At 36.6% G+C, this 20,768-nt stretch overlaps 1 protein-coding gene across 6 annotated transcripts in view; it reads right to left on the reverse strand.

Moving 5' to 3' along the window:
* The window catches only part of DPYD (dihydropyrimidine dehydrogenase), an 851,840-nt gene that overhangs the window by 661,366 nt on the left and 169,706 nt on the right, over window positions 1–20,768 (reverse strand). Inside the window, exon 1 of one of the 6 annotated variants that reach the window (XM_032248007.1) lies at window positions 9,841–9,859. The exons of the other annotated variants lie outside the window; for them this stretch is intronic. The gene's annotated coding sequence lies outside the window, so the exon portion shown is untranslated. Of the gene's footprint in view, window positions 1–9,840; window positions 9,860–20,768 lie in introns of those variants that run through there. 6 annotated transcript variants of the gene reach the window in all.

Consider the following 20,768-nt stretch of genomic DNA (forward strand, 5'->3'; position numbering starts at 1 on the left):
TTATTCCTGTTTATTTATTTATTCCTATTCCATACATTATCTCCTAGGTATTCTTTACAGCCTATCTCCTTTTGCTTTTTCAATTCTTGTCACATGGTGAGATGGCAACGAAATATTTCTTATGTTCCAGGGTAGGGTAGCAAATTCCCCTGACAAATTAGGCTATCCATGCACAAATCTGGTCTGTCTTTCTATAAGTATTTATAACTAAGGAAACACCTATATTTTATGTATCATATTAATTTGCATAAGTTTAAATACATGCAACCACACATATCCATAATAGAGATTAGTTATACATTTAGTTAACATGTAACCATTTTCAGAAGCCCAAGGTGCACAGTATTTTTTATAGTCCAACCATTTTATAGTTACCATTTTTAACTATAACAAGCCATATGCAATTTTTTTTTGCAAACCAAGATGTTGTTGCTTGCTCACCACAACTGTAGCCTCCTTCGTATTCCAGACATCTGTTACATGATGCTCAATACCCTTTTGGCCCTTCACAGACCTTGGTGAGTACTAACAGTTTTTATTATAGCTTTCCTACTGCACTGTAATCTTATTTCACCTGGGCGATTTCCTCACTAGTGTCATAAACTCTTTGATTTATATCAAAAAATTCTTCCACGCTTCACAGAGTAAAAGGCATTATTTTGTGTAGCATATTCACATGCTATGCACATTATCTTGTCAATTTTTGAAATACCTGTTGTATGTTTATCTTAATTTTAATGAAGACCTTTTAGAAAAGTTGTAAAAAGTAATATACGTTTTTCATGGATGCCCTAGAAGTAAACTTTTCGGCAAACTTCAAAACTGAGAAAGCTCTATATTATATGACATATTTGCAGGCAATTTCAGAAATAAGATAATAGTAATAGTAATTTGACATATAAATTCATACACGATTACCTCAGAACTTAAAAGAAAAATAAAAATTTGAAAAAAGATGAAAAAGGAAGTCAAATAGTTAAATCCATAAAATAGGTTATTTGTTCCTATATAATTCCTATATATATGGAATATGTTTGTAATGAAAAAATAGTATGTAAACAAATATGCAAACCTACCTTAGGGCATGTAGACTAAGATTCGGATTAGATTTTACTTTTCACAATGCTATATTGCTTGCATTTTTAAAAATAAGTAAGTATAACTTACGTTATTAAAGAAACAAGACATAGATCTTGATTGACAACTAAAATCACATTATCTTATGGAATTTTTACTTTCTGCACTAGACATCTGAATTGACCAGGCAGAAGCAAACCAATGATAATCCCATATATGTATTTACTTTCTCAAAGTCTTTCCAAAGCCTTGAGGAAGATGGCTTTGAGGAGCAAAGAATTCAGTTAAGAGTTTTAATAGAGTCACCATAATGAATATACAACTGACACTTGAGCAACATGGGTTTGAGCTACATGAGCTCACTTATACATGGGTTTGTTTTCAACCAAGTAAGGACTGAAAATGTGGTATTTGTGAGATACAAAATGTGCCTATATGGAGGGCAAACAGAGGAACGTATGTGCAAATTTTTGTATATGCAAGCGTCCTAGAATCAATCTCTAACATATACCAAATGATAACTATATTTCTGAGTAATTAGTGGCTTATAAGCTACCATAAAAAAAGGCTGAGGTGGATGAAAAGAATACACAGCAACAACACAAGTGCTGAAGGCACTCACTAATTAAGTTGAAAATATAGGAAAAACAAAAAAGTTTGGCCTTAAAATTAAAAGACAGTATTCACCAAGAATAGAATCTTTGAAAATGCAACCAAAACAAGCAATGAGCAAAGGATTTCCTATTTAATAAATGGTGTTGGGAAAACTGGCTAGCCATATGCAGAAAGCTGAAACTGGACCCCTTTCCTTACACCTTTTACAAAAATTAACTCCAGATGGATTAAATATTTATAACACCATAAAACCCCAGAAAAAAACTAAGCAATACCATTCAGGACATAGGCATAGGCAAGGACTTCATGACTTAAACACCAAAAGCAATGACAACAAAAGCCAAAATAGACAAATGGGATCTAATTAAACTCCAGAGCTTGTACATAGCAAAGGAAACAATCATTAGAGCGAACCGGCAACCAACAGAATGGGAAAAAATTTTTCTGATCTACCCATCTGACAAAGGGCTAATATCCAGAATCTACAAAGAATTTAAACAAATTTACAAGGAAAGAAAAAAAAAAAAACATCAAAAAGTTGGCAAAGGATATGAACAGATACTTTTCAAAAGAAGACATTCATGCAGTCAACAAACATATGAAAAAATGCCCATCATCACTGGTCATGAGAGAAATGCAAATCATAAACACACTGAGATACCATCTCATGCCAGTTAGAATGGTGATCATTAAAAAATCAGGAGACAACAGATGCTGGAGAGGATGTGGAGAAATAAGGAACACTTTACATTGTTGGTGGGAGTGTAAATTAGTTCAACCATTGTGGAAGACAGTGTGGCAATTCCTCAAAGATCTATAAATAGAAATATCACTTGACGCAGCAATCCCATTACTGGGTATATACCCAAAGGATTATAAATCCTTCTGCTATAAAGACACATGCACATGTATGTTCATTGCAGGATTGTTCACAATAGCAGGAACCAACCCAAATGCCCATCAATAATAGACAGGATAAAGAAAATGTGGCACATATACACCATGGAATACTATGAAACCATAAAAAAGGATGAGTTCATGTCCTTTGCAGGGACATGGATTACACTGGAAACCATCACTCTCAGCAAACTAACACAAGAACAGATAACCAAACACACATGTTCTCACTCGTAAGTGGGTGTTGAACAATGAGAACACATGGACACAGGGAGGGGAATGTCACACGCCAGGGCCTGCTAGGGGGTGGGGAGTATGGTAGGGATAGCAGCAGGTTGGGAGAGAGGGGAGGGATAACATTAGGAGAAATATCTAATGTAGATCACGGGGTTATGGATGCAGCAAACCACCATGGAATGTGTATACCTATGTAACAATCCTGCAGGATCTGCATATATACCACAGAACTAAAGTATAAAAAAATCATTTTAATTATTTTTAAATTATAATCTTTACTATTTTTTACATGGTAATGGATACTTACTAAAAAGAGTAGAATAAAGTAGTGTATTGTTGTTTTAAAAAAAGAATAGAATCTTGAAGTAAGTAAATGTCTCCATATCTTAGCTGCCTAGGTATAACTGAACAATAGAAATCATTCAACTCTAAATTATTAAAAGGTTCTGTGTTCTAAGTTCTGTGCTGGCAAAAGGGAGGACTTAGTGGAACCTACATAGAAGATGATGACTTAATATACTGGACATACTTCATGGAGACAGCTTTCAAAATATGTACGTATATACATATTTGGCAGGGCACAGTGGCTCATGCCTATAACCTTAAGTATTTGGAAGAATCACTTGAGGCCAGGGTTCCAGATCAGCCTGAAGCAAGACACTGTCGAAAGAAAGAAAAGAAGGAAAGAAGGAAAGGAAGGAAAGGAGGAAAGGAGGAAAGAAAGAAGGGAAATAAAAGAAAAAAAGAAAAAGAAAGAAAAGAAAAGAAAAAAGAAAGAAGGAAATTAGCCAGGCATAGTGCCTCTACTTGTAGTCTCAGCTACTCTACAGGATGAGGCAGGAAGATTGCTCGAGCCCAAAAGGTCAAGGCTGCCGTCAACTTTGACTGTACTCCAGCCTAGATGACAGAGTGAGAATGCTGTGTCTAAAAATTATTTTTTTTTAATTTGAGATGGATTCCCTCTCTGTTGCCCAAACTGGAGTGCAGTGGTGCCATCTCAGCTCACTGCAACATTTGCCTCCTGGGTTCAAGCGATTCTGATGCCTCAACCTCCCAAGAAGCTGAGATCACAGGCATGTGCCACCATGCTTGGCCAATTTTTGTATTTTTAGTAGAGACTTTCACCATGTTGGCCAGGCTGGTATCAAACTTCTGATCTCAGGCAATCCGCCCACATCGGCCTCCCAAAATGTTGGGATTATAGGTGTGAGCCACTGCACCTGGCTTAAAAAAGATTTTTTTTGTGTGTGGGTAGTCTTTTTTCTTTAAAAGTGCAACACTGAATGTCATTATTATGAGGATGAAATAACACATTTGGAAAGCAATGGCAATATATGAATTGCTTTCCTCTTAGAACTGTTGAGTTTCATATATGGCGTCTATACAAGTTTACTTAAAAGTTTTATTCCATAAAAATGGTGCCACTCTCCCTTTTTCAAAAATAAAAAGTAAACCTACTTCACACGCACACATATTAAATTTAAATATTCATTCATTTTACTTAGCTAAATATATGTTGATTATGCCAAGTGAAAGGATAATTTATTCAGCACAAACTTTTTCTAAAGCTTTAATGCAATCCTCGTGATCTTTTTAAAATCCCTATCTGATGATGACATTCTTTGTAAGGGGAGAATCTTGGCACAAGATGATCTCTGAGCCTCGGCTTCTATTGCATTTCCACAGCTAGAGCTGCAACACCTGCCCAATGCTAGAACTCTACTCATAGAGTTCCACGGGTACGTCATTTTCACACTGTGCATTCCACATGCTCATCCCTCTCCTGAAGAGCTGCACTTCAAATTTCCATCAGAGCTCAGCTCAGTTGTCTCCTGTGGAACCCCCTGGCTATCATGCTTGGAGTCATTCTGATCTCTCATAGCACCCTGTGGGTTTCTTTATCAAAGCAATTACCACATTGGACTGTAACAGCTGATTCACTTTTCTAGTCTATCTTCTATTTCCTCCTCCAGTGAGAAAATGGTTGCATTCCTTTGTCTTTGAGGTTGGTCTACTTGGAAATAGATCAATTTTGAATTCAGATGAAAAAGCCAGAATTTTGGCAATTACTCAGTTATTTTATAGCTAATGTTTGAGAAAAAATATTTTTAATACTTGTTCTTCAAATTTATGTAAATAACATATCTTTATAATTTAAATATTATATTTTATTTATGTATTAAGCATTTATATAAGGGGTTACTATATTCTAGCATGGTGCTATGTGTTTTATAAATGTCAACTCATTTAATTTTCCTTATCACTCAGATAGGTACATATAAATATTAACTCTTATCTTTATAAAAACCCAATGAGATAGATACTGTTGTTATTCTCATTCTAAAGAAAAAGATATTAAGGCACAAAATTTGCTCCTCGATTTAGGTTTGAAATATTTTAATGCCTATTTGTATGATCCTGGTAATCATCAAGATGTTAATCAAGATCTCCTAAAAGTCTATAATTCTGATTCTCTCTGCCACTTCTTCAGAGCAGTGTATGGTGACATCAGGGCTTGCCTCACAGTTTGAGTAAGGCAGATTCAGGACTCTTATCCAGGTTTGGCTTGCTCTACAGACCAGCCTGTGGGGTTTCGTCATTTCATTTCTGCAATAGTTCTCATGATGATAGTCAGTAATCCCAGAGAACTTGAGAAAGTTTCCTGAAAAAACACATTAACACCATGCATATCATAGTCATTACTATATATTTTATAGATGACTGATTTTAGAAAAAAGCTAATGAAAACTCCTTATTTATTTACTAGGAATCCAGCAATAATACTTGCAGATCATGTCATTATTTACAAAGCATTTTCTCATATGTAAATTACCTGTAGAAATCAGTAAGATTAATTTTCCAGTAGAAATACTAGACAAATAAAAGTAATTAGAAACAACATGTATAACTATCAGAAATATGAGGCATAATAGATAAAATAAAAATACACATATAGTAGATAAAATAAAAATACATATCCAACATGTACAATCATGACCCTAAACTAATTATGTCCATATCCAGCATCTGGAATATTATATAACGTGACAAAAAAAGTAGCTAAGATTGACCTGGCATGGTGGCTCACGCCTGTAATCCCAGCACTTTGGGAGGTTGAGGCACACAGATCACAAGGTCAGGAGTTTGAACATAATGAAACCCAGTTCACCCAGGAATTTCAACATGGTGAAACCCAGTCTCTACTAAAAATACAAAAGTTAGTCAGGCATGGTGTCAGGCACCTTGTAATCACAACTACTCAGGAGGCTGAGGCAGGAAAATCACTTGAACCCGCGAGGCGGAGGTTACAGTGAGCCGAGACCGTGCCATTGCACTCCAGCCTGGGCAGCAGAGTAAGACTCGGTCTCAAAAAAAAAAAAAACGTAGCTCAGATCTAAATTGCCCCACTAAAACTATTGTGCGGACCATTATAACCTCACCAAGGTTTTGTATGAAATGGCTTAAGGCATTAAATGCCTAAGAATCAATGCTAATGTTGCACATGAAGACTATGTGGAAATTTCAGGAAATCAGTGAATATGGGTGAAAAACAGAACATAATATAAATGTTTAATCTTCTCAATTTAATTCCTATCTTAAGGTAGACCAAGTTTTCAGGCAATGACACTGCTTGGAAAATGAACTAATATAGAGATGATTTATTCATTAACAGAAGATTTTTCAAGAAAATTAACCTAGAAGCTAAAGGACACAGTGGTCAGAAACAGTATCTTGAACAAAGTCATTAAAATTAGTTGCCTACAACTTAATATGATTTAAACTCAAAAAACAGAAAAATTAAAAAACTAAAGGCAAATAATATACATATATTTATAAAAATGGAAAATTCCCTCCACTATGCTCCTAATGAGATGCACAGAAGCACCAACAATGCTGTCACAGTACCTCTCATGCTCCATGAAATTTAAGAAAGCTGAATGAAGAAGTTGAGCGAAGGTAATAGTACTTAAATGTGTTTGTGTTCTGTGGAATCTTAACATATTATTTGTGCTGTTCTTTCATTCTTTCTTTCCTTCCTTCCTTCAATAAACATACATCTATAGAGCACTTACTACTTTCTTGAGATTTTGCTAGGTGCTGGAGATAACAGGATGAATAAGGTATAGGTTCTGCCCTCAAGAATCTCAGAGGTGGAGTCAGATAAATAAATACTTAATTTCAGAATATGTAGAGGTGGGGTAATAGAAAGATAAGAGATACAGAGTGTATACGCTTTTTCCTCAATACAAACCCAAGTTCAGAGGTGCACTCATTTGCTCACTCCTCTATCTTCACAGCCTAGCCTAATGCTAAAGATACAATGACCGTTCAGTTTTCATTTGTTTACTAACCGAATGAGGTATATATTTGCTTCTTCAGGGAGAATGAGAGTGAGAGAGAGAGAGAGAGAGAGAGAGAGAGAGAGAGAGAGAGAGGGAGAAACTTCTTGTGGACAGGCCAAGTAACACAGGGCTTGAAGAAGACACATTATGTGAAGAATTGAAAGCATTTGTCACTATCCTATTAAAAGCAGCACAGAAGTTGTAGGACAATTCTCTGGATGGCCTTGCACCAACCCAATTCTCCCCTCTTTCTTGCTTGTAGGAAAGAATAACTATAACATGTGCTATGAATGCAGAATAACTATAGCATGTGCTATGAATGCAGCATCCTGACCTATGAAGGGACAAGCTAGAAAAGATCAAGCTCTGTTCTAGTCTCCCCTAGAGACAGAGAGTCCTTAAACACTTTAGCCCAATATGTCGTATGATTCCAGGGAATAAAATCGAGGGCAGGCTGCTTCCCTGAGTCCCTCAGCTGTGATGCCAGTGTGATACTCACATTAGTGATATCATCCACACTTGGGCAACTTCCCTAAACCTTGGAGGACTGGCTCACATGAGTCTTAGGCTCCTATTTTCCCTTACTATCTATAAGTAATAAACCTACTTCATGCAACTTGTTGCATGTAACCATGTTTTGTCTCACCAGACTCAGACAAGCTGGTAACTAGTGCAAGTGAATCTGCTTCACAGAGCTCCGCCCAACTACATTTAATTCACCCCCACTGTAAACAAATCATCCCTTCTTTCAACTGATCTCTCTTCTTTTATCCATACACCATACATCTGTTATGCACTGCCACACAGTATCATAAAAGGCAACACAGTTTAGTGGATTCTGGATTTAAATGAAGCTCTATTACTAGCTTTGCGATCTTGGGAAAGTTATTTAAATCCTTTGTGCCCCAGTTTCCTCATCTAAATTGCTATAATCTAGACATCATACCATTATGGGGAGGATTAAATAAATAATACATGTGGAACATTTGGAACAGTTTCTGCCATTAATGAGTGCTCAATAATGTAAATCATTGTTGTAAATTATTTGTATTATGATCTAGGAACAATGGAGAATTCAACATAGGAAATTAGCACTGTTTTTTTAATAGCTATTGGGAAGCACAGAGTTATGGTGAAAACTGTAAAACAGTGATTATCACATAGGTTACTGTGAAAATAAATGAGATAATTATGGCAAGCACCAAAAACATCATGTTTATAGTAGCTGCTCAATAAATGTTACCTAGAAAACATGATGAAAAATATCTTAATATTCTAAGTCTATCTAGGGGGAACACAGAAGTGAAGTAGTATCATGGTGAATAAAAACAAACTGAGTAATCAAAGAGATCAAGAATAAAAATTGTAAATGCCATAGGCATCCATTAGGATTATAATGAAAGCAGCAGCCAAAGACAAAGCCAAATGTAAACTGATCTCCATAGATACCCCATTTGCACCATGAGTTACATCACACAATAACTTGGCAATCATTATCTTATTTCTCCAAGTGGCCTCTTCTTTAGTTCATTATTAATGGTTTTAATGGTATTGCTTCAGTAACCACTTCTGTATTTGGGTAGTGTAGATAAATTTTTATGTCAGCAATGAAAAGAATTATTGAAGCCGAGAGTGGTAGGAGCAGGCAGGGAGGCAAATGAATTGCCCTTTGTCAAGGGAAGATCTCTGATAGAAGTTTGATTTTTTGCCTCCTTTATTCCTTACATCTAAAATGAGTATTTTTCCAAAACATGAACACCTCCCATATGATGAGATGACACTAAAGTTTCTGCTTTAATTAAAAAGAAAGAAAAAGAAGAGAAACTTATTTTAAAACAATATTATAGAATAAATTTTTCTTATATGCCACCTTTTCATTAAGCTGTGAAATTTCTCACCTGCTCCCTACTTGGTATTTTTTTAAGGTGAACTTTTCAGAACAACCCCACAGAGAGGAAATTGCTTTGCAAGCTAGGAAGATATTAATCTGTTCTCCCAGCATCATGGGTGCATAAATCCTTTTTTATTGAAGAGGTGTTGTTAAAGTTCTATATATAAGACGACAGTACAGTATTGATTTTGGTAATGCTGATACAAAAGCAGTATTTTCAGTTAAACATGTTATATTCTTTCAACTTTCCTGCCTTTGCTTTTGCTTTTCCCTCAATACTAAATGTGTGACTGCTCATTTCCACTCTCTTTCTGGCAGGTTCCTGGGCATCCTTCAAGACACAGCATTAGGTGGCATCTCCTCTTGAGAAGCTTTCCTCAACTACGCCCACACTCTTCCTAAAGGTTATTCTTTTCCTTCTTCATATCCCCACATGTTTCAAACTATAATATAATTATTTTTAAGCTAACTGTATCCCCAAATAGCCTGATCGGGCTCAGGAGGACATTCATTCATTCAATAAATGTTGTTTGAGTACCTGTTTGATCCAAGGCCATGGGAAAATGATGGCAAGTAAAACAGAGACAAATTCGTTATTTCTGCAACTTTGAATTAAACAAGTGAACAAACAAACATTGCATTGTAGACTAAGTTTATATTATGATAACGTAACACAATGAGATGACAGGATCAGGAAAGCCTTCCTGCTAAGTCAAGAATAAGCAAGAGTTAGCCAGGGTGAGAAGACGAGTGGAAGAGGCAGAAGAGAAGTGCAAATACCATGAGATGGCAGGAGGCCCAGCATTTGGAGGCTTTGAAAGAAGGCCCTGGGGACTGAATCAGGAGGTAGGTCCAGTGAGGCTGACAAGGGCAAGGAAAATGCCAGGTAAGTCTTGGGTTTCAGCAACAGTCACACCAAGTGTTCAACAAATGCCTTTTGAATAAATAAATGATAATACCAACAAAGGTAACCATGTCATGGCTTGGTTTTTGAGGGTATGCATTCCTATGGTGAAAAAACTGAAATTTTACAAGGTAATTTACCTCCCATAACTATAAATAGGAATATTTTTGCCTTGTTAAGACTTTCCCCTTTCTGTGTACTTAAAAATAATTTAGAGAGCTATAATTCAGTATTAAATACAGAATATAAAATATTTATGATGCAAGTAATAGAAAAACAAACATCTTACATACATCAGCTTCTAGGGGAAGTATTCATAAAATGCAGAAAGTTTCCCTGTGGATCCAAGGGGATGTAAACCACACAATCTCTTTAGGAAAAAATGATCATCATTTTCCACATAGTGTGATCAAGTGAACACCCAGTAAGGCAGATTGGCACTAACAATTTCTTTTGTCTGCACTACTGAATTCCCATAATACGAACTGACTGAGAAATGGAACACCTGCCCCTGATTGATTATCTCATTTATAGACATCTCCCATCACAAAACACTTCAGCCATGAGGCAATCAAAGATACCCAAACATAAACTTTTGGGGGAAGATAAATTAGAGAATCTAACCCATAAGTGTCCCATTGCATTGAAATAACACTGGACAAATAGTCCTTTCTTGCTACTATTCCATTATCAACAAATTATATAAAACTGAACAACCTACTTAACCTTAGCTAAGTGAAACCTTAGTTTTCTTACTTATGAGAAATGGGTGAATGATAGGTTGTCTATAAAGTGCCTTATAACACCCAAGAGCCATGACCCCAAGAGCTCTTCACATGTACCACAAATGTTATCAGATTATGAGAGGAAAATTTCAAAACAAACAAACAAACAAACAACAACAACAAAAAAAAACGTATAGTTTCATTTTAGGGAGAAGTTGACAGTCACCAAAATTTTAAACTCTGAATGTTTTTTTAGATGAGAGAAATTAATCTTTCAATAAGTAGAACATACTTGAGGCCTCTCCGAAAATTTCATTAGCAATGAAACACTTATTTAAAAAAAAAATGTGAAGAACTTGAACGAAATCCAATCCACAGCAGTAAAAACGGTAAAATATTTGACAACCCTAATCTGGTCCAAAATATTTGGCTACATTAATTGATTAGAATATAGAATGTTTCCAATTTCTCCACCCTGTATTTCTTGGCAGTCTAGCTAGTAAAATTTTGGAATAAGTCCTTAAGAGAGTTATTTAAGTTCATTTTTGAGAATCAGGCACTGACCTTCCTACAGTCAGCAATTTCCCATTTATTTCTATCCCTATCATGTCATTTTAGCCTCCTGCACAGGAAACATAAGGCTCCTTTCTAGAAAGTATAAGACAGAATAGCCAAAAGAACACTGGGTCTGGAGCCAGAAAATATGAGTTTATACCCTGACACCTCTACTTGGAGGCTGCAGGGTTTGGCTAAGCCACCTAATCTTTCTAATTTTCTCCATTTGGGAAATGAGATAATATTTACCTTAGAATCATGAGAATCTAATAAAGTATACAAAGTGTTGGGGCACAAGCAGCTATTCAAAACATAATGATTTATTCACTTACACATGGTTTGTCCATTCCACTGACACCTTACCTGTAGTATACTTCTGTGGGACTAAATATTTTGGCTGGTGTTTTGTTTACTTGCTGACCAGTCTGTATGCCAGTGTTACTGCATCCTACCAAAACAGAGGTTTGCTGCATTGGTGTTCAGAAATATTTCACTAAATATTTTAATGTTCTAAAAGCCAAAGACATTTATGGACTAATCATTAGGTCAAATTTTTTATTCCTGTTGCCCTACTTCCCTCTCTGTTTTTGGTTAATGCTTCTTAAAATTGCTAAAATCTTGGCTTTTGAGTCTTTACTGCCCATTTAGCTTTAAATATTATGTTTGCCTACTCTTAGGTGATCCAACAAATTTATCCATAAGGCTGCTTCTAACCTCACAACTATCTTAAATATTTCTTTTTCCTGCTAGCCATCAAGTTACACAACATAACAGTGGAAAATAGCATTTACCTAACTAACACTGAAATACTTATTTTAGAAGACAAGTATATTTTTATTATTGTGTAGAAACCAGTAAATACTGATATTTTTTAAAACTGTGCTTTTAGATGAATATTTGTAAGATAAATAAATATTACATTGTATTGCTACCTTCTACAATCTTTTATGTATTTTTTGTTTTCCTAAATTGATATACGTTACTAAAGACATAATTCTGATTTAATTCATTTGCTTTAACAATTATATATTTATTTATTTATCGAGCATTTCCTAGCTACTTACAATGGGACAAACAGTATACTATGCACCAGAGTTTCAAAGATTAACATTAACAGAATGTGATCCATAACTTTATAACTTTATACAATAACCATATTATTGGACAGCAAATATTTAAATATCCCATTATGGATATATGGAATGTGATAAACTAAAAGTATGTGTAAAACACTCTACAAGCATGAAGAAAGGAATAGGAAAAAACAAGAGAAATGTCCCATGGAAAGTGGCTTTTGAGATGAGCCTTAAAGAACGATATATTTGACAGAGAATGGAAGGAGGCAATTTGGTGGAAGAAGCAGAATGAGCAGAGGCATAGAACATAAAAGTACATAAAGCATTCATGGAAAATCTCTGTTCCTCAGAAGAGTTAAGATCACAGATACCCGAGAGAGGGTAGCTGGAATGAAATTCTAGTCTGTATTGGAACTCAGTTTTACTAGTCCTCTAAGAGTTTGGCTAACATGACATTGTAAAATTTGGATTAGACGACCATCTTTATTCCAAATATACAGCACTACTTGAATCTCTTTCACACACATACACAAACACACCCCACATATATACAGTTGATCCTCCCATATCAGTGGGTTTCACAACTGTAGATTCAACAAATTGTAAAACAAAATATTCAAAAATAAATTTCAAAAATAAAAAAATAGCAAAACAACAATAAAAATAACAGCCTTAAAAAATGATGAGTTCATGTCCTTTGTAGGGACATGGATGAATCTGTAAACAATCATTCTCAGCAAACTGACACAAGAACAGAAAAATCAAACACCGCATGTTCCCACTCATAGACGGGTGTTAAACAATGAGAACGCAGGGAGGGTAGAATCACACACTGGGGTCTGTTGCAGGGTGGGGCCAAGGGAGGGACAGCATGGGGTTGGTAGGTTGGAGAGGGATAACATGTGGAGAAATGCCAGATGTAGGTGACAGGGGGATGGAGGCAGCAAACCACATTGCCATCTGTGTACCTATGCAACAATCCCTCATGATCTGCACATGTACCCCAGAATCTAAAGTACAATAAAAAAAATAAATGTTAAGATATAGCATAGCAGCTATTTACATATGTATGTACATTGTTTTAGGTACATGGGTAATCTAGAGATGATTTAAAGTATACAGGAGGATGTGTGAGGATGTGTGCAAGTTACATGCAACTATTAAACCATTTTATATCAAGGACTTAAACATCAACTGATTTCAGTATCACTGGGGGTCCTGAAACACTATAATGTCAAAGTACAGAGGCCACCTAAAGAGCAACTGATATGCTTCAAGGATTAGAGAAGAAACAAAGATACAGGGTAGTAAGCACAGCTGAAGCTACTGGTCTGAAGTGCTCCAGGTTCTGAAGCAAGCAGAGATAGCCTAGAATGAACTCTGGTGTAACTGAGACCAAATGTGCCCTGCCTTAGGTGGGGAACTGTAGTTAAAGTCCTTGCTTAAAATCACAGGCCAGGTGGATAGGACTGATCTTCCCATGCAAGGGGTTAGAACATACAAAATGATATAAAACTGTATGCCAAAGAGAAAGGAGGAACCCAATATAGATGTAGCTTGAATCTAAGATGTATGTCCAGTCCCTCCTGGTGTGGCTTCCACAGATAAAACACCAACACAATATCAATATGGGATTACTCCCAGGGACACTACTATAAGACATGATTCTACATCAGGTGCCTTGAAGTCCATGTTGAAGCAATCATGGAGTTGTTAGATGGGAGGGAAGGAGTTCATTAAGATAAAAACAAATAAAGACAGCAATTACTCTAGATGCACAAATTCACAAAATTTCTGAAATGGTATAAGGAAAAACACCAAAAAAAGACTGCCAATTCTAAGAAAAAAATGTATTACAAAGTGAAAAAGGAGCAATCTAAAAAATGTCTTTAAAATTACTGTTTACAATTCTCATGAGAAAAGAAAATAAAGGAGATATTACTATCCCTTAATGACAATATGAGAATACATGAAACAAAACAAGCAGAAACTAAAGAGAAATGGAGGGTACTAAAAAGAGCCAAATGGAAATTCTCAGGATAGAAAACTCTGACACTACGGCTATTACTAAAAAGCCAAAAAGTAACAGATGCTGACAAGGTTGCTGAGTAAAGGGAGCCCTTACACACTGTTGGTGGGAGTGTAAATTGTTCAATCATTATGGAAAGCAGTGTGGCAACTCCTTAAAGAACTGAAAAGTGAACTACTACTTGATCCAGCAATCTTATTACTGGAGATATAAATCATTCTACCATAAAGACATATGCATGCCTATGTTCACTGCAGCACTATTCACAGTAGCAAAGACATGTAATCAACCTAAATGCCCATCAACAGTATAAGGGATTTTTTTCAAACACTGGTACATATATACCACGGAATACTATGGAGCCATTAAAAATAATGAAATTATGTCCTTTGCAGAAACACGGGTGGAACTTGAGGCCATTATCCTAAGCAAACTAACACAGGAACAGAAAACCAAATACTAGGTGTTCTCACTTATTAGTGGGAGTTAAACTTTGAGTACATATGGGCACAAAGAAGGGACCACAAAGACACTGGGTCTACTTGAGGGTGGACAGTGGGAGGAAGGTGAGGATTAAAAAACTACCTATTAGATACTATGCTTATTACCTTGGTGACAAAATAATCTGTACACCAAACCCCAGTTTCATACAATTTACCTAAATAACAAACCTGCACATGAACTCCTAAACCTAAAATAAAATTAAAAATAAAGAAAATTCAGTGATTGAAATGAAAAAGTGAAGGATGAGGTACGTTCCAGAGAGGACACAGTCAGAAAAATTTAGCAAATTGTAATATAGTACTGAAGAACTCATATAACATCTAGCACAGAGTGACAAAATTAACACCTTTATTTCCAAAGATAAGAATTTTAGATATTATTGTACAGATAAAGGAGGGCCATCAAGGTTATTATTCAGGGAATGCTGTAGAAACTAAATTCTGGTGTCAGTATAAGGAATGAGTAGCAGGTTATTGTCATATTCCTGCTAGGAATGATAAAGTCATGAACAAAGAGCTGGTAGAAAGAGTGGGAATAGAGCCATTATTTTCCCCAGCTTTTCTCTCTAACTTCATTAGTCTTTATATTTTAAAACTGCTTAGATTCTGTTAAAACTTGATCAGTCATTCTCTAAATCCTCTCCTCCTTAGCCTTAGATTTTCTCTCCACATTTATTCCTATCTTCATTCTTTCTTTCAAATCTGCTTAGCAGAGAACTTCAGAATTTCCTGACTAGAATTGTTTTTTTCCCAAAACATGTACACCTTCAATTTGTTTTAAGCATAGCAGCCATAACATTTTCAAAGAACAATCAAATCAAGCTCACACTCCCAAAATATGGTAGTAGAAATAGCATTTTCTTAAAAGTAAAATGGACTTAGATTCAAATTCTGATTCTTCTGTGTATTAACTATGTGTCAAGTCACAACTGCTGTGAGTCTCACTTTCTTAACCTGTATGAATGGCATTAAAAAGCTCCTATTTCATAGAGGTATTATGAGGATCAAAGTAGATTAAGTCTCTACAGACTCTAGCAAAGTGTTTTTAATGTAGTAAATGTACAATAAATATTTTGCCATCCTCATTAACATCCAGCATGAAAGGCATTTTCTAATATTCATGCCTGAGAAAGAAAAGACCAACACCTCCACTGTGCCTTACCTTTCTCTGTTTATATATTTGATTAAACTAATTTATGTACACATATATCTTCCCCTGCTAGATTGTAAAATCATTTCAGAGCAGTGCCCATATCTTATTCCTTTCTGTATCATTCTCTTTATAACACAGTGCCCAGTTAATAGGAGGGGCTTAATAAATGTTAGATTAACAAATTATTGGAGATAAAGTCTAATTTATCTTCCACTCACTGCCTATACATGCCACCAATGGTTTTTTAAATTGCACAATACAAACTTCTTAAATTATCATTACCTTCTCTTCCTTTTTTGTTTTTTCTCTCATTCCCTTTAGTTTTCTCCTCCCTGGAAAAACCGTACCCAATCTACCTTCATTGTCTCCATAAGCGCTGACATATCCCTTCTCTGAACTCTTCCATCAAGAAAGGAAAGAGAAAAGATTTTAACTATCATATCCAACAACATACTCTTATACCTCGCCCAGTTTGTCATACACAGTACAAACTCAAATTTGTCGAATTCAACGAATAATCTTGCCTATTGCTTAAAATAGTTATTGCACAGCAGTAAAATGAACCATACAAAAAGGTAATGCATCTTTTAAATTACTATGTTGCATTAATTCAATTATTTTATTTTAGGATATTCAAAAAGAATATTTAAAAATCCAAAAAGGGCATCAAAATTCTCAATATTCATCCAAACATTTATTATGAATCTTATTTCTCTCTGAAAATAAAGCTTCATACGAGCTTAATTAGCATGCATTTATTATGGGTAAAAACATCCTCAAGAATTTTCCTTTTCTTTCAATCAGGTCATAATTGTTTGCACTAAGAGCTACTACATATTTTATTAATTCAGAATGAACAAAGTAGGATATTATCACTGTATTTAAAAAAATATTAACAACACTGCTGACAGAGTCTTTTGGGGTAAGGACAGCATCAAATTGGAGGAAAGACTAAGTTGAGAAAGAAGAAACAAGGGTCAAAACAAACTGAATGGGAAAAAAACAAAACTGATGAAGGGGTGAATATAAAACAAAAAATGAATAAAAGGGGGAAGACCACAGAAAGTAAAGAGAGAAAAAACAAGAAAAGAGAAAATTAGAGAATGAAGAAGGAAATGAATTTTAAATGCAGAGTTAGATCCAAAAAATTCTAGTACTAGGAAATCAAAATATAGTGGAAGGTAAAAATTACTCAGTCTTCCCAACACAGAGCTTTTTAATATTTTCTGATTCCCTACCCAGAAATTCTTATATAATTTCAAAACACTTAAAAGGAGGTCTATATTTAGATTTTAACTATTTTGTTTTATTACAAAGGTGACATTACATCTGCACTACATGTTCAAGTTAATAATAATGAAAACTTTTTAGCATTTGTCATTCAATTCTAAGCAAAAATAAATAAACTTTTAACTTTATCACTTTACACAAAGTTAACTAATTTTCAGTTTCCATATTTTATATGAAAAGAAGTAAACTAGTTCTATTCGTAATTAACTTACACTTTAAAGAATTTTTAAATTCTAGGGAAAATTTTTTTTCCTAAGAATACATTTTTACAGGAGGGATCCAAAATGGTCGATTAGGAGCAGCTCAGGATTGCAGCTCCCAGTGAAAGCAGGGAGGGTGGGTGGACGCTGCATTTCCAGACAGATTTTTATTGCTCACAGACAGAAGATTCCCAGGCAGAGGAGCCCCAAGGGTTGCCAGCGTGGCTGGTTTGGCCTGCACGGCTGTTTTGCTGACGCCCCGGCATGGCGGTTCTCTGTACAAAATACACAGGTCCGGGTGCTGTTTTAGATGGCGACTGGCACTCTGGGAAGGCAGAGTTGCCCATTCATAAGATTAAAAAGGGGACTGAAACAGGAAGCCAGGCCAGGAGATTCCCCAGGCAAAAAAGCACCACGAATCTCAGTGCCACTGTTTCAGCTGGCGCAGTGGGTCACTGCATGGGAAATCACACAGATCCCGCTGCCTTTTCAACAGGTGACTGGAACACCTGGGAGAAAGTCGACTGTTCAACAACAACAACAAAGTCTCTGAGGCAGAGAGCCAGGTGATCAGGCTCAGGTGGTCCCATCCCCACAAAAAAACAGCAACTGGAAAAGCTCCGGATTGAGGGTTCCAGAGCAAGCAGGGCTGAACCCAGAATGGTCCAGCTCTGTGGGGGAGGGGCGTCCGCCATTACCGAGGCAGTCCGCCACTACGAAGGTAATTTGCCATTGCCGAGGCAGCCTGCCATTGCCAAGGCAGCCCACCATTACAGAGAGAGTCCATTATTACAAAGGTGGGCCACCATTGCCGAGGCAGTTCTAACTACACCCGTATAAACAGGACTGCAGGGAAGTTCACACGGCAGCTGTGCAGAGCCCACAGCAGTTCAGCAAAGCCCCTGCAGGCAGACAGTGACTAGGCTGCCTCCTTGCTGGGCAGGAGAGCCCTGAAAAAAGGCAGCAGCACAACAGAAACTCATAAATAAAGCCCTAACTCCCCGGGGCAGAGCACTTGGGAACAAAAAGTGGGGGCATGTTATGAGTTCTGCTGCAGCAGACTTAAACATACTTGCCCAGCAGCTCTTAATGAATAATAGAGCTTACAGCTCAGCACTTGAGCTCCTATAAAGGACAGACTGTCTCCTCAAGCAGCTCCCTGACCCCTGTATATCCAAAGACTCACCTCATAAAGGAGAGCTCAGACTGACATCTGGTTGGGTATCCTTCTGGGACAAAGATAGCAGAAGAAGAAACTGGTAGCAACCCTACTGTTCTGCAGCTGCTGCAGGTGATCCTCAGGCAAGCAGGGCCTGGAGTGGACCTCAGCAGAGGGGCCAGGCTGTTAGAAGGAAAACTAAGAAACAGAAAGAAGTAACTCATCATCAACAAACTGGACATCCACTCAGGGACCCAATCTGAAAGTCAACAACTACAAACATGACAGGTGGATAAATCCACAAAGATTGGAAGAAACCAGCACAAAAAGGATGAAAACACCCAAAAACAGAACACCTCTCCTACTACAAGGGATCACAACTTCTCACCAGCAAGGAAACAACGCTGCATGGAGAATGAGTGTGATGAATTAACAGAATCGGGCTTCAGAAGGTGGGTAATAAGAAACTTCTGTGAGCTAAAAGAACATGTTCTAACCCAATGCAAAGAAACTAAGAATGTTGAAAAAACATTTGACAAAATGCTAACAAGAATAAACAACTTACAGAGGAACATAACTGAACTGATGGAGCTGAAAAATACAGCACGAGAACTTCGCGAAGCATACACAAGTTTCAACAGCCAAATTGACCAAGCAGAAGAAAGGATATCAGAGGTCGAAGATAAACTCAGTGAAATAAAATGAGAAGGTAAGATTAGAGAAAAAAAGGGTAAAAAGGAATGAACAAAGTCTCCAACAAATATGGGACTATGTGAAAAGACCTAATCTACGTTTGATAGGTATGCCTGAATGTGAAAGAGAGAATGAATCCAAGCTGGAAAATACCCTTCAGGATATTATCCAGGAAAACTTCCCCAACCTAGCAAGACAGGCCAATACTCAAGCCCAGGAAATACAGAGAACACCACAAAGATATTTCTCAAGAAGAGCAACCCAAGGCACATCATCAGATTCACCAGGGTTGAAATGAAGGAGAAAATGCTCAGGGCAGCCAGAGAGAAAGATCAGGTTACCCACAAAGGGAAGCCCATCAGACTCACAGCAGATCTCTCAGCAGAAACCCTACAAGCCAGAAGGGAGTGGGGGCCAATATTCAACAACCTTAAAGAAAAGAACTTTTAAACCAGAATTTCATATCCCATCAAACTAAGCTTCATAAGGGAAAGAAAAATAAAATCCTTTGCGAATAAGCAAGTCCTCAGAGATTTCATCACCACCGGGCCTGCTTTACAAGAGCTCCTGAAAGAGGCACTAAACATAGAAAGGAACAACCAGTACAGCCACTCCAAAAATGTACCAAATTGTAAAGAGCATTGACACAATGAAGAAACGGTGTCAACTAATGGGCAAAATAACCAGCTAGCATCAAAATGACAGGATCAAATTCACACATAACAATATTAACCCTAAATGTAAATGGGTTAAATGCCCCAATCAAAAGACACAGCTGGCAAATTAGATAAAAAGCCACAATCCATCGGTGTGCTGTATCCAGGAAACCCATCTCACATGCAAGGACACATGTAGGCTCAAAATAAAGGGATGGAGGAAGATTTACCAAGCAAATGGAGAGCAAAAAAAAGCAGGAGTTGCAATTCTCATCTCTGATAAAATAGATTTTAAACCAACAAAGATCAAAAGAGACAAAGAAGGACATTACATAACGGTAAAAGGATCAATGCAACAAGAAGAGCTAACTATCCTAAATAAATACGCACCCAATACAGTAGCACCCAGATACATAGGCAAGTTTTTAATGACTTACAAAGAGACTTAGACTCCCACACAATAATAGTGGGAGACTTTAACACTCCATTGTCAATATTAGACAGATCAACAAGACAGAAAATTAACAAAGATATCCAGGATTTGAACTCAGACCTGGACCAAGCAAACCTAATAGACTTTTACAGAACTCTCCACCCCAAATCCACAGAATATACAGTCTTCTCAGCACCACATCACACCTACTCTAAAACTGACCACATAATTGGAAGTAAATCACTCCTCAGCAAATGCAAAGAATGGAAATCATAACAAACAGTCTCTCAGACCACAGTGCAATCAAGTTAGAACTCAGGATTAAGAAACTA

This window comes from Sapajus apella, unplaced genomic scaffold, assembly GCF_009761245.1.
Source record: "Sapajus apella isolate SASKATOON/1434 unplaced genomic scaffold, GSC_monkey_1.0 scaffold64, whole genome shotgun sequence".
NCBI lineage: Eukaryota > Metazoa > Chordata > Mammalia > Primates > Cebidae > Sapajus > Sapajus apella.